This window comes from Nicotiana tomentosiformis, chromosome 7 (genome assembly GCF_000390325.3).
Source record: "Nicotiana tomentosiformis chromosome 7, ASM39032v3, whole genome shotgun sequence".
NCBI lineage: Eukaryota > Viridiplantae > Streptophyta > Magnoliopsida > Solanales > Solanaceae > Nicotiana > Nicotiana tomentosiformis.
This window is the reverse complement of record NC_090818.1, coordinates 105,608,715-105,617,830: the sequence shown is the minus strand read 5'-3', so window position 1 is coordinate 105,617,830 and position 9,116 is coordinate 105,608,715. Positions and strand designations below refer to the sequence as shown.

Here is a 9,116-nt window from a genome sequence, read left to right as displayed (position 1 = left end):
GCATTTTAGGAATTAACTAACTATTCAATTGGTGAATTAATCTAGTTAATTGATTATTTGAACAAGTTACTTAATTAATTTATTTGTTTGTGTAAATTTAGTTTAATAAGTAGGATTAAGAAAGAAATTGGGCCAAATTTGAAAGAGAAAGTGGCCAAAAGTGCAAGATAAGGGGCTGCCTTTGAAAGGGTCCGGAACGACGTAGTTTTGCCTCAAAACTACATCGTTTCATTAAGTGACCCAAGATCAAATCTCACCCATTGATCTAATGGTCCGTATTTGATCTCTCAAGAGGTATTTAAAGCCTCAAAAATCTGAAAAATTCCCTCATTTCACCCATAACTCTTTCTCTCTTCTCTCTCTCTCTCTTCTCTCTCTTCTCTCCACCGCCGCTGCCGCCGCCGGAAATCACCCACCGGCGGCGGACCACCTCCAAACACCTCCAAATTAACACCATATAATCTCCACAACCTCCTCTTCCCATATCTCCAAACCAATTCCTTCAAAAAACCCTCAAACTCCTTGAATTTTAGATCTAAGAAACTTTAGCCGCCACTTTTTGGTCCAAATTCTTGAAGCTCCGGCCAACACCACCCTACAACACATACATGAATGGATAGAGCTCCACGAGACCTATCTTTTTCTAACCATTTTACCCCCAAAATCCCCGTCGCCGCCGGCCCGCTCCTCGCCGCCGCCACGGCTCCACCGCCAAAATGCCCCGAACCCCCATTTTAGCTATTTTTCGGCTTCAAGCATACTTGTTAGGTATAATCGTCATCTCTTTAATTAATTTTTGATTTTTTTTTATTTAGTAGATTAGTTTCTGATTTTTTTTATTTTTTATTTTTATTTATTTATTTTTTCTGTTTTGGTTATTTCTTGTTAATTAGAGTTTCAAGTTAGGTTTATTTAATTAGCTATCTCTATTTAGTTTAGTGGTTTGTTAGATTCGTTATTGATTTAAATATGATCTTTAGTGTATTAGTTAAATCGTTCGCTTAGTTAGTCGATTATTTAGTTGTTGTTAGTCGTTGTTCGATTATTAACGATGCTCGTTCTGTTTTGAGCATTAGTTTGTGAATTTAGTTGTTTGTTTAGTAATTAGTTTGCACAAATCCAATTCATTCCCATCAAGTTGGTTTTAATACTTAGTTCAATTACGTTTTTAGTCTCGTCTATACTTTGTCAGTCATAGTTGTCCAAGTTTGATTTGTGTTGAGCAAGTAGTTTGTTGTTGATGGTTAAAATCTGAAGTTTAGTTTATTTTATCACAAAATAGGGTAATAGTAGCTTACTTTTACTAGTAGGGTGGCTGAAAGGATATTTTTTCTCCTTGCTTCTGACACAGCAGATTTTCAGGTTGTCCTTTCACCTTTGGGACAGACCTTGAACAGTGTTTAGCACACAAAGTCAGTCTTTTGGACAGATTTTTGGTGAACCAAAATCTGTCCAAAAATCTAACTTTAGTTGCCTATTGAAAGGGCTGTTTTTCTCCTATAAAAGGGACGGTCTTACACTTAGAATTCAGAGTTCCTTACTCACTGAAAAGGGAGACACTCTATCTTATATTGAAACACATCTTGGAGAGTTGCAAAAAGACATATATCTTTGAGAAAAATCAGCAGCTTAATACATATAACAAGCTGAAATTTCAGAGTTTTGTGAGGATTATTTGAGTGCAAAAAACCTTGAGAAAAATATAAAGATCCCTTAGGCAATTTGTGAAGTTGATAGCTACCAGTTTCAAGCATTTTTGTTGAGTTTTCTGGGTTGTCTTAACACTTGAGTTGCTATTGTTTCTACTGTATTTCCTGCTGAGTTTTTTGTTGCTGCACTGCTGTATTTTATTATTCTACAAGCCAGGTAACTTTCAAATTCTTATATTGCAGATTCTTGATGATAATAAGAAGGATTTGATCCCGGTTTGGTTGATGGAACATATTGGATCTGATTTTGTTTCAAGATGAATGTTATATTAGTATTATCATCATGTAAATCTGTTAAAGATTAGTTAAATTATCGTTTTCTTCTTTATATATGTAATTGAAATTGCATTCTGTTAAGATTACTTAGTTTAAGGAAAAGATAAAGACCCCACTTTTAACCATGTTTGTTTAGTTTGGGCTCTTTTCCGTGAGTTACTTTCATGGTTCATGTATAATTATTTAAGAAAGACTTCTAACTTCAAATATTTTGATGCTTTAAATTATAGTCAACATAATGTTATACTTAATATAGTTCTTCTCTTTAGCATTGAAGTATTACCGTTTTTTGTAGTTTTTATATTTAGTCATGATTTTTAGGTTGTTAATGAGTGTAGTTTGATTAGTGCCATGTTAGTGTAGATGAGTAGAAATATTATATTAGTCTTTAAGAAATAAGTTGGTTAAGAAGATAAAAGATAATAATTAGCATGTAAGTTTCTTTTATGAAAAAATAATTTTTAGTTTGGACATCAATGTAAGAAGCAATTTGGGCTTAGAAGAATACTTGTTATTTTGTGTTGTCTCGGTCATCGAGGCACTTAAGCAACATGTGCCAAATAAGCTAAAATTTGTAGGCCCAATGACAATAGAAAGCAAGATGGGCATTTTCTTAAAAACCAATAAATTGTCTTTTGTTAAATAAAATAAGTGACCCAATACCATGAAAGCTTAACATAAGCCTACCCAGGTTTAATGTCTTGCATTAGTGAAAATTGTTTTTAATAATAATATTTTTTTTTCTTCAGTCGAACAAGTAATAAATAAAAAAGAAGCGCTTTTTAATTAATTTAAGCGATAGGCAATTTTAGGCATGTTTGAGATGTAGACCATGTGTTCATACACGGTCCTTGGTCGATTTTGTTTTTAATAAAGTAGTCATGTGTGCATTCCCGCTCCTTGACTTTTTAATATTAATTGTATTTAAACCATGTGTACCGACACGTTCTTTGTTTTAATACATATAATCAAATAAGGACTTTGTGTGCTTGCACGCTCCTAGGCCAAAATTATTAATTATTAAACAACACTAGACAATAGTAACTTAAGGCAAATAATACACATTTTATCCAAAAATAATTCAAGCCAAATTTTAGTCAATAAAAGCGACCGTGCTAGAACTACGGGATTCGGGGAATGCCTTACACCTTCTCCCCGGTTAACAGAATTCCTTACCCGGACTTTATTTTTGCAGACCAATAATAATAGAGTCAAATCTTCCTTTGATTAGGGATTCAAATAAAAGGTGACTTGGAACACCAACAAAATCAATTCCAAGTAGCGACTCTGTAAATAAATTAATTCCTACTCAATTTTGTCACTTTAATTGGAAAAACCCTTTAATCCACACAATATTATTTTGCGGGTAGAAAAAGGGGGGTGACAGCTCTGGCGACTCTGCTGGGGACATTAAGAATTCGAGCTTGTATATTGACTTTATTTGGCTTTATTAATTTTTGTATATATTGTGATTTATTTGAGCCTAATTTATTACTTGTCCACTTTATACTGTTTTGATATTGTTGAACTGTACATATAAATTGTATCCTCTCTCGCACCCCTCTAAGTCTTCTTATAGTTAGTTATGTTGTGTTTGCCTACCAGCATCACAAAATTTCTGTCTTGAGATAAAGCCAGTTAGCCTACCAGCTTCTGGTGAAGGATTTAGTCACACATGCTTAGGCGAGAGAGTCGTTAGCTAGCCAGTGTTGTTCTACTACTGGTGACGCTTGATGCTCCTTGGCTCGGGTTGTCCGCTCGAGTAAGCCAGTCTAGACACCTTCTCCATTAGGATTTTAACCTAGAAGAACATACCTCATGCCGTATATCCCTAGTAGGTTCGCTTTATTTGCATCACGTGCATTTGACTTAACGAAACTCGGCACAGGGGCCGGGTCCGTATAAGACAGGTATCCTCTTTGAGACCATAACTTTCACTTATGTGCTACATGTTACTTTATTTGGGAGGCTTGCATGTCGACCGACTTTAGGGTGGATTAGTTGAACAAGCATAGAAAAATAAAAAAAAATAAAATCATGCTCCCGATTTCCATACAAATGTTCGTTCTTTAAAAAATAAAAAAAATAAAAAAAAAAGTGATTTGGTGCGTTTGGTGTCTATGATTAACTTTTCATAAAGAGAGAAAATATAATTAGTTTCATTGGAAGTTTTATCACCGAACTACGCGGGTCTTATTCTCACCGGATGTGAGATACGTAGGCAAACCTCATCGGTTCCGGCCCAATTTTTAGAAAAAATTCAAAAAATATTTTCCTTTTCCTTAATTCCCTATTTACAATTATTTCCTTAGAAAATCCAAAAAAAAAAAAAATTCCAAAAATACTTTTTTTTAGTCCCACAGTTTAGCTTTTATTTATTTATTTTTTTTCTTTTTCTTTTTCTTTTATAAGAGTCAAAACCCGAGAAATTGGAATATTTGTGTGTCAATAATATGTTTGATCAAAGTCTAACCCCGTGTCTGGGTAGACAGGTATACCATGAGTGGGGAAAGAGGTAAGTCTAAAAAGAGGCCCAGATCAGAAGGGATACCAGATTTTCTGATTGTCGATCAGATACCACAGTTGTTGTGGGATTGGTGGAGAAACTTTAAGGAATATGAGCGAAACCAGATAAAGAAATACTTGGGACATTTGGTTCACATGATTACGATAAAGCCGAGGAGGGATGTGATTGAAGCTTTGATTCCGCACTGGGATCCTGAAAATAATGTGTTCCGTTTTACCGACTGTGAAATGACTCCGACCTTAGAGGAAATTGCCCATTTCCAGGGGTGGGGCCGCAATCTTCGCCGCCAAAGGCCCATAGTACCAAAAAATGTGAACGAGAGTAGGTTTCTGAAGCTTTTGAACATAAATTACGGACAATATGAAGGTCTAGGAGGCAAATGGGTTAAGTTGGGCTTTTTGTTTCAGTTGTATGGCCTAGAATGCAATTTCGAAAGGAATGTGGGAAAATTGAAATCAAAGGAAGATAAGGAAACATGGAAAGTACATAGGAGGTTTGCATTTATGGTCACCTTTTTGGGGCGTGTAGTTTTCCCGGAAAGAGAAGGACGCATTGACATCCGCTTGGCAGGTGTAGTTGAGGCTCTGACCTCAGAAGGGGGTGATTATACTTTGGTCCCTATGATTCTTTCTTGCATTTTTCGTGCTTTAACTAGATGTAAAATGGGCGCACGAAACTTTGATGGTTGCAACATTTTGTTACAGATATGGTTTTTGGAGCATTTCTATCGTCATCCTACGATCACTAATTTTAGTGAGCTATGGCCCAATCATACTTATGATCACCAGAAAAGAATTGACGAATGTGACTTACCAGAGGGGATTGGCGCCTGGAAAGAACTACTTCTTACTCTATCTGCCAAACGGATCACTTGGAACTACGATTGGTTCTCCTCTAAAGAGGTCATTTGTGAGTCTGCATACCATTCTTATTTAGTACTCATAGGATTGGATGGTGTTCAGTCGTATGCTCCACTTCGGGTAATGCGCCAATTTGCACGACTACAGGAGGTGCCACCAACACGAGATATGAGCAAGTTCTGTTATGATTTTGGTAAAGATCAACCTCATGACGAAGAAGAAATTATGAAAATTTGATATGCAAGTAAAGTCTCAGAGTTGAATGATATGGTAGAAGACCGAGATCGTGGAGAGGTGATCCCTGAATATATTACCTGGTTTCATGACCCTTCGTCGCTTAGAGATGGGCCTGAAGGGTCCAATAGGAGGAGAAATGATCAAAGAGCTATAGAAAGGTTAAAAGAGGAATTGGAGCATGCCCGGATGACCATATCCAAACAACAAGCCCAACTACAAGCCGTAGTCGCTCAGATTCATTTAAATATTGAGAAAGATTATCAATCTACCTTACGGGTCATGGATAAAGATCTAAAGGATGCTAAAAATGAGGCGGCCCGCTTAGAAGAAGAACTGTCAAGCACTATTGGTTTAGTTAGAAGGGCTGAGGCAAATAAAAATGCTGAAATACATAAGCTACAAGAAGACTTGAGTATCGTTGAAGAGGATGCGCACCAACAACAATTGGAGTTTGATCAGCAGAGAGAGAAGTTTTAAAGAGAAAGGGCATATTGGATACACTCAAAGGGTCAGTTTCATGCACAATTGGAAGAAATAAAAAGGCATAAGAGAGGTCATCAACATGCAGATTTTGAGGCAGAGCGGCGTCAGTGGATGATTGAGAGAGCTGTGCTAAACCGCCGTATTGAAGAATACAAGGGACGCGAGACACAAATGGGGAACGCCCTCAACGCTACCCGGATATGGTTGTAGAATTGTCACGTGAATATGGGGCAAGCCAGAGAGCAAGTACTTCAATTGGCAGAGAAAGCAGCATATATTCACAACGATCATCGTCATCTAAACAATGAGAAAGTTGGCCAACAAGCACGTACCCTCGTTCCACAGTTGCCGGCAGTGTTTCAGAATTTGTATGAGATTTTGGGGGGAGAGTGGAGGCCAAGGGATACAGACCTTTGATGATATCAGTTTAAGCAAGAAGATTAAAGTTTTAGTGCAGTCAATTAGTTTGTAGTTTCATTTTTCATTTGTCGCATTTTTAATTTTATATTTGTCGCATTTTCAGTCATACTTATGTATTTAGAGTCAATTTCAATAATAATAATATTATTAAAAAAATTGTTATTATTTCCCCCTGAACCACGTAATGATCTGATTCATGCGGCGACATGATACGTAGGCAACCCAAAAAAGGTCCGATCAAAATATTTTTCAATGATTCTAAGATGAGAGATCAAAATGAGGTGTGAGTTAAAAAAAAAGAGAAGAAAATAAGAGCGTAAAAAAGAAGCAACCTCATAAGCCGGAATGAAACATGAAGCCTCCAAAAGCATGCTAGAAATAGTGACAATGATTAGAGCATGGCACATTATGTGTGATTCTTATCTATAAAATGCTTAACCTTAACACGTTTGCTGTGTCTTACGTAGTAAGCTTAAGGTGGTTGGTTTGTGGTGAAACTGGCAACACACCATTACTTCACTAGATCTAAGGGAGCAGTAGTAATGGCCAATGATGATGAGATCGAGCTGATCACTGATGACCCCCAGGGTCAATCAGTTGAACAAGAGTCGGAGGAAATAAGAAAATTGAGACAGCAATTGTCTGATGTATATCAAGCTTGGGTGTCTGGTCAGCCTCCACCCCGTGGTCCCTCAGAGGGAACTTCCACCATACCCCTGGCTACTCAACCACCGCTCCATACAACGAGCGACCACATCCTACCACCAGGGTATGTGCCAAATTACAGCCTCCACGTTGCTCCTGGTACCTCTAATGTGCGACCTCCAGTCGCACCGGTCAGGAACACTCCTCCAGTCGTGTCTGGCGCACCGGCATACACAATCCCGCCTCCACCTCCTGTGACGAGGCCAATCAACGAGCCACCATCTCATGCTTATGATGGCCAATACTACTCTCCAAATATGGCTTTCGAGGTCTCGGCTCCATATAATCAGACTCCTCAGTACGAGTCACCAGTGGAAAACGAAAAGCTTGTCAAGACGGTTGAGCCGGATGAGATGGCCAGGAAAATGAAAAGTCTTGAACAAAACATAAAGAACATACAGGGACTAGGGGGTCACAAAAGTGTTTCGTTCAGTGATCTATGCATGTTCCCTCACATCCATTTGCCACCAGGGTTTAAGACCCCAAAATTCGAGAAGTATGATGGACACGGCGACCCTATCGCCCATTTGAAAAGGTACTGCAACCAGCTGAGGGGTGCAGGTCGAAAAGAAGAATTACTGATGGCTTATTTTGGGAAAAGTCTTGTGGGGGTAGCCTCCGAATGGTTCATTGACCAAGATATCTCTCACTGGCATGTCTGGGACGACATGGCCCAAGCCTTCATTAAACAATTTCAATATAACATAGATATTGCGCCGGATCGCAATTCCCTGTCCAATATGAAGAAAAAGCCGACTGAAAGCTTTAGGGAGTATGCAATCAAGTGGAGGGAGCAAGCAGCTAGAGTTAAGCCACCCATGGATAACCACGAGTTGATCACTGTTTTTCTGGAGGCCCAAGAGCCTGATTACTTTCAGAACATGATGTCCGCAATGGGTAGACCTTTTGCGGAAGCGATCAAAATAGGAGAAATGGTCGAAAATGGCCTCAAGACTGGCAGAATTGTAAGTCAAGCTGCTCTCAAAGCCACCACCCAAGCTATCCAAAATGGATCGGGAAGTTTGGAAAATAGGAAGAAGAGGGATGAAGGGTCCATGATGACTTCGGGATCTAGGGAAGTTCAAAGAGGGGCATCGCACCCTTATGTGCAAGTTCAGCAGGGGCAATCCAGCTACCCTCAACATTACTATCCCCCGCCAATTCCTCAGTACTCCGTGGGACCGCCACAATATACAGTGTTTAATGCTCAATCATATGCTCGTCCTCCCAATCAACAGGTACGGGCACCAGCTCCAAGATTCCCCCGACCTCAGCAGCAAAATTTTCGGGCACCTTACAATGCTCGTCCTAGGCAGGATTATGGTCGAGAGCAGAGGCCGGTGGAAAAATTTACTCCATTGGCTGAATCATACTCTAGTCTGTTCCAGAAGTTAAAGCAGATGGGCGTGATTGGACACATCGCTCCCCACCATATGCATCCTGATTCGCACGGATTTCAAGCAAATGCTAGGTGTGAGTACCATTTAGGTGCTCCGGGGCATAGCACTGATGACTGTTGGACCCTGAAAAGAGCCATAGAAAGACTCATTGTTGAAAAATTGATTGCAGTCACGAATGGCGAGGACCCTCCTAATGTGACCAATAACCCGTTGCCAGTACACAATGATGTTCATTTTGTGGGAATGATTGGACGAGATCATGTATACAAGCCGGTTGGTCGAGCAAAAATGACAGTGGTAACAATTCAAGAGGGAACCAAACTGGAAGTAAGTCCAAGCCTAGATGCACCGTTGATTGTGAAAGGTGCCCAGAGCTCAGAGAGGGAAACTTTATTTGTTCCAAAAATCTCGAGGTTGGAGGTTCGCTCCAATGCTCCAAGCCCAAAGTTATACGTCCTTGGAGGTCACCCCATCACAAAGGAGAATTAGGGCGGTACGA

At 39.2% G+C, this 9,116-nt stretch overlaps 1 long non-coding RNA gene across 1 annotated transcript; it reads left to right on the top strand.

Moving 5' to 3' along the window:
* The first annotated feature begins 331 nt into the window (after positions 1 to 331).
* LOC138895169 (uncharacterized) lies at positions 332 to 2,261 on the top strand. Its single transcript, XR_011409390.1, has 2 exons — positions 332 to 768; positions 1,893 to 2,261. It is a non-coding gene; the product is annotated as an uncharacterized lncRNA (long non-coding RNA).
* Positions 2,262 to 9,116: the final 6,855 nt, after the last annotated feature.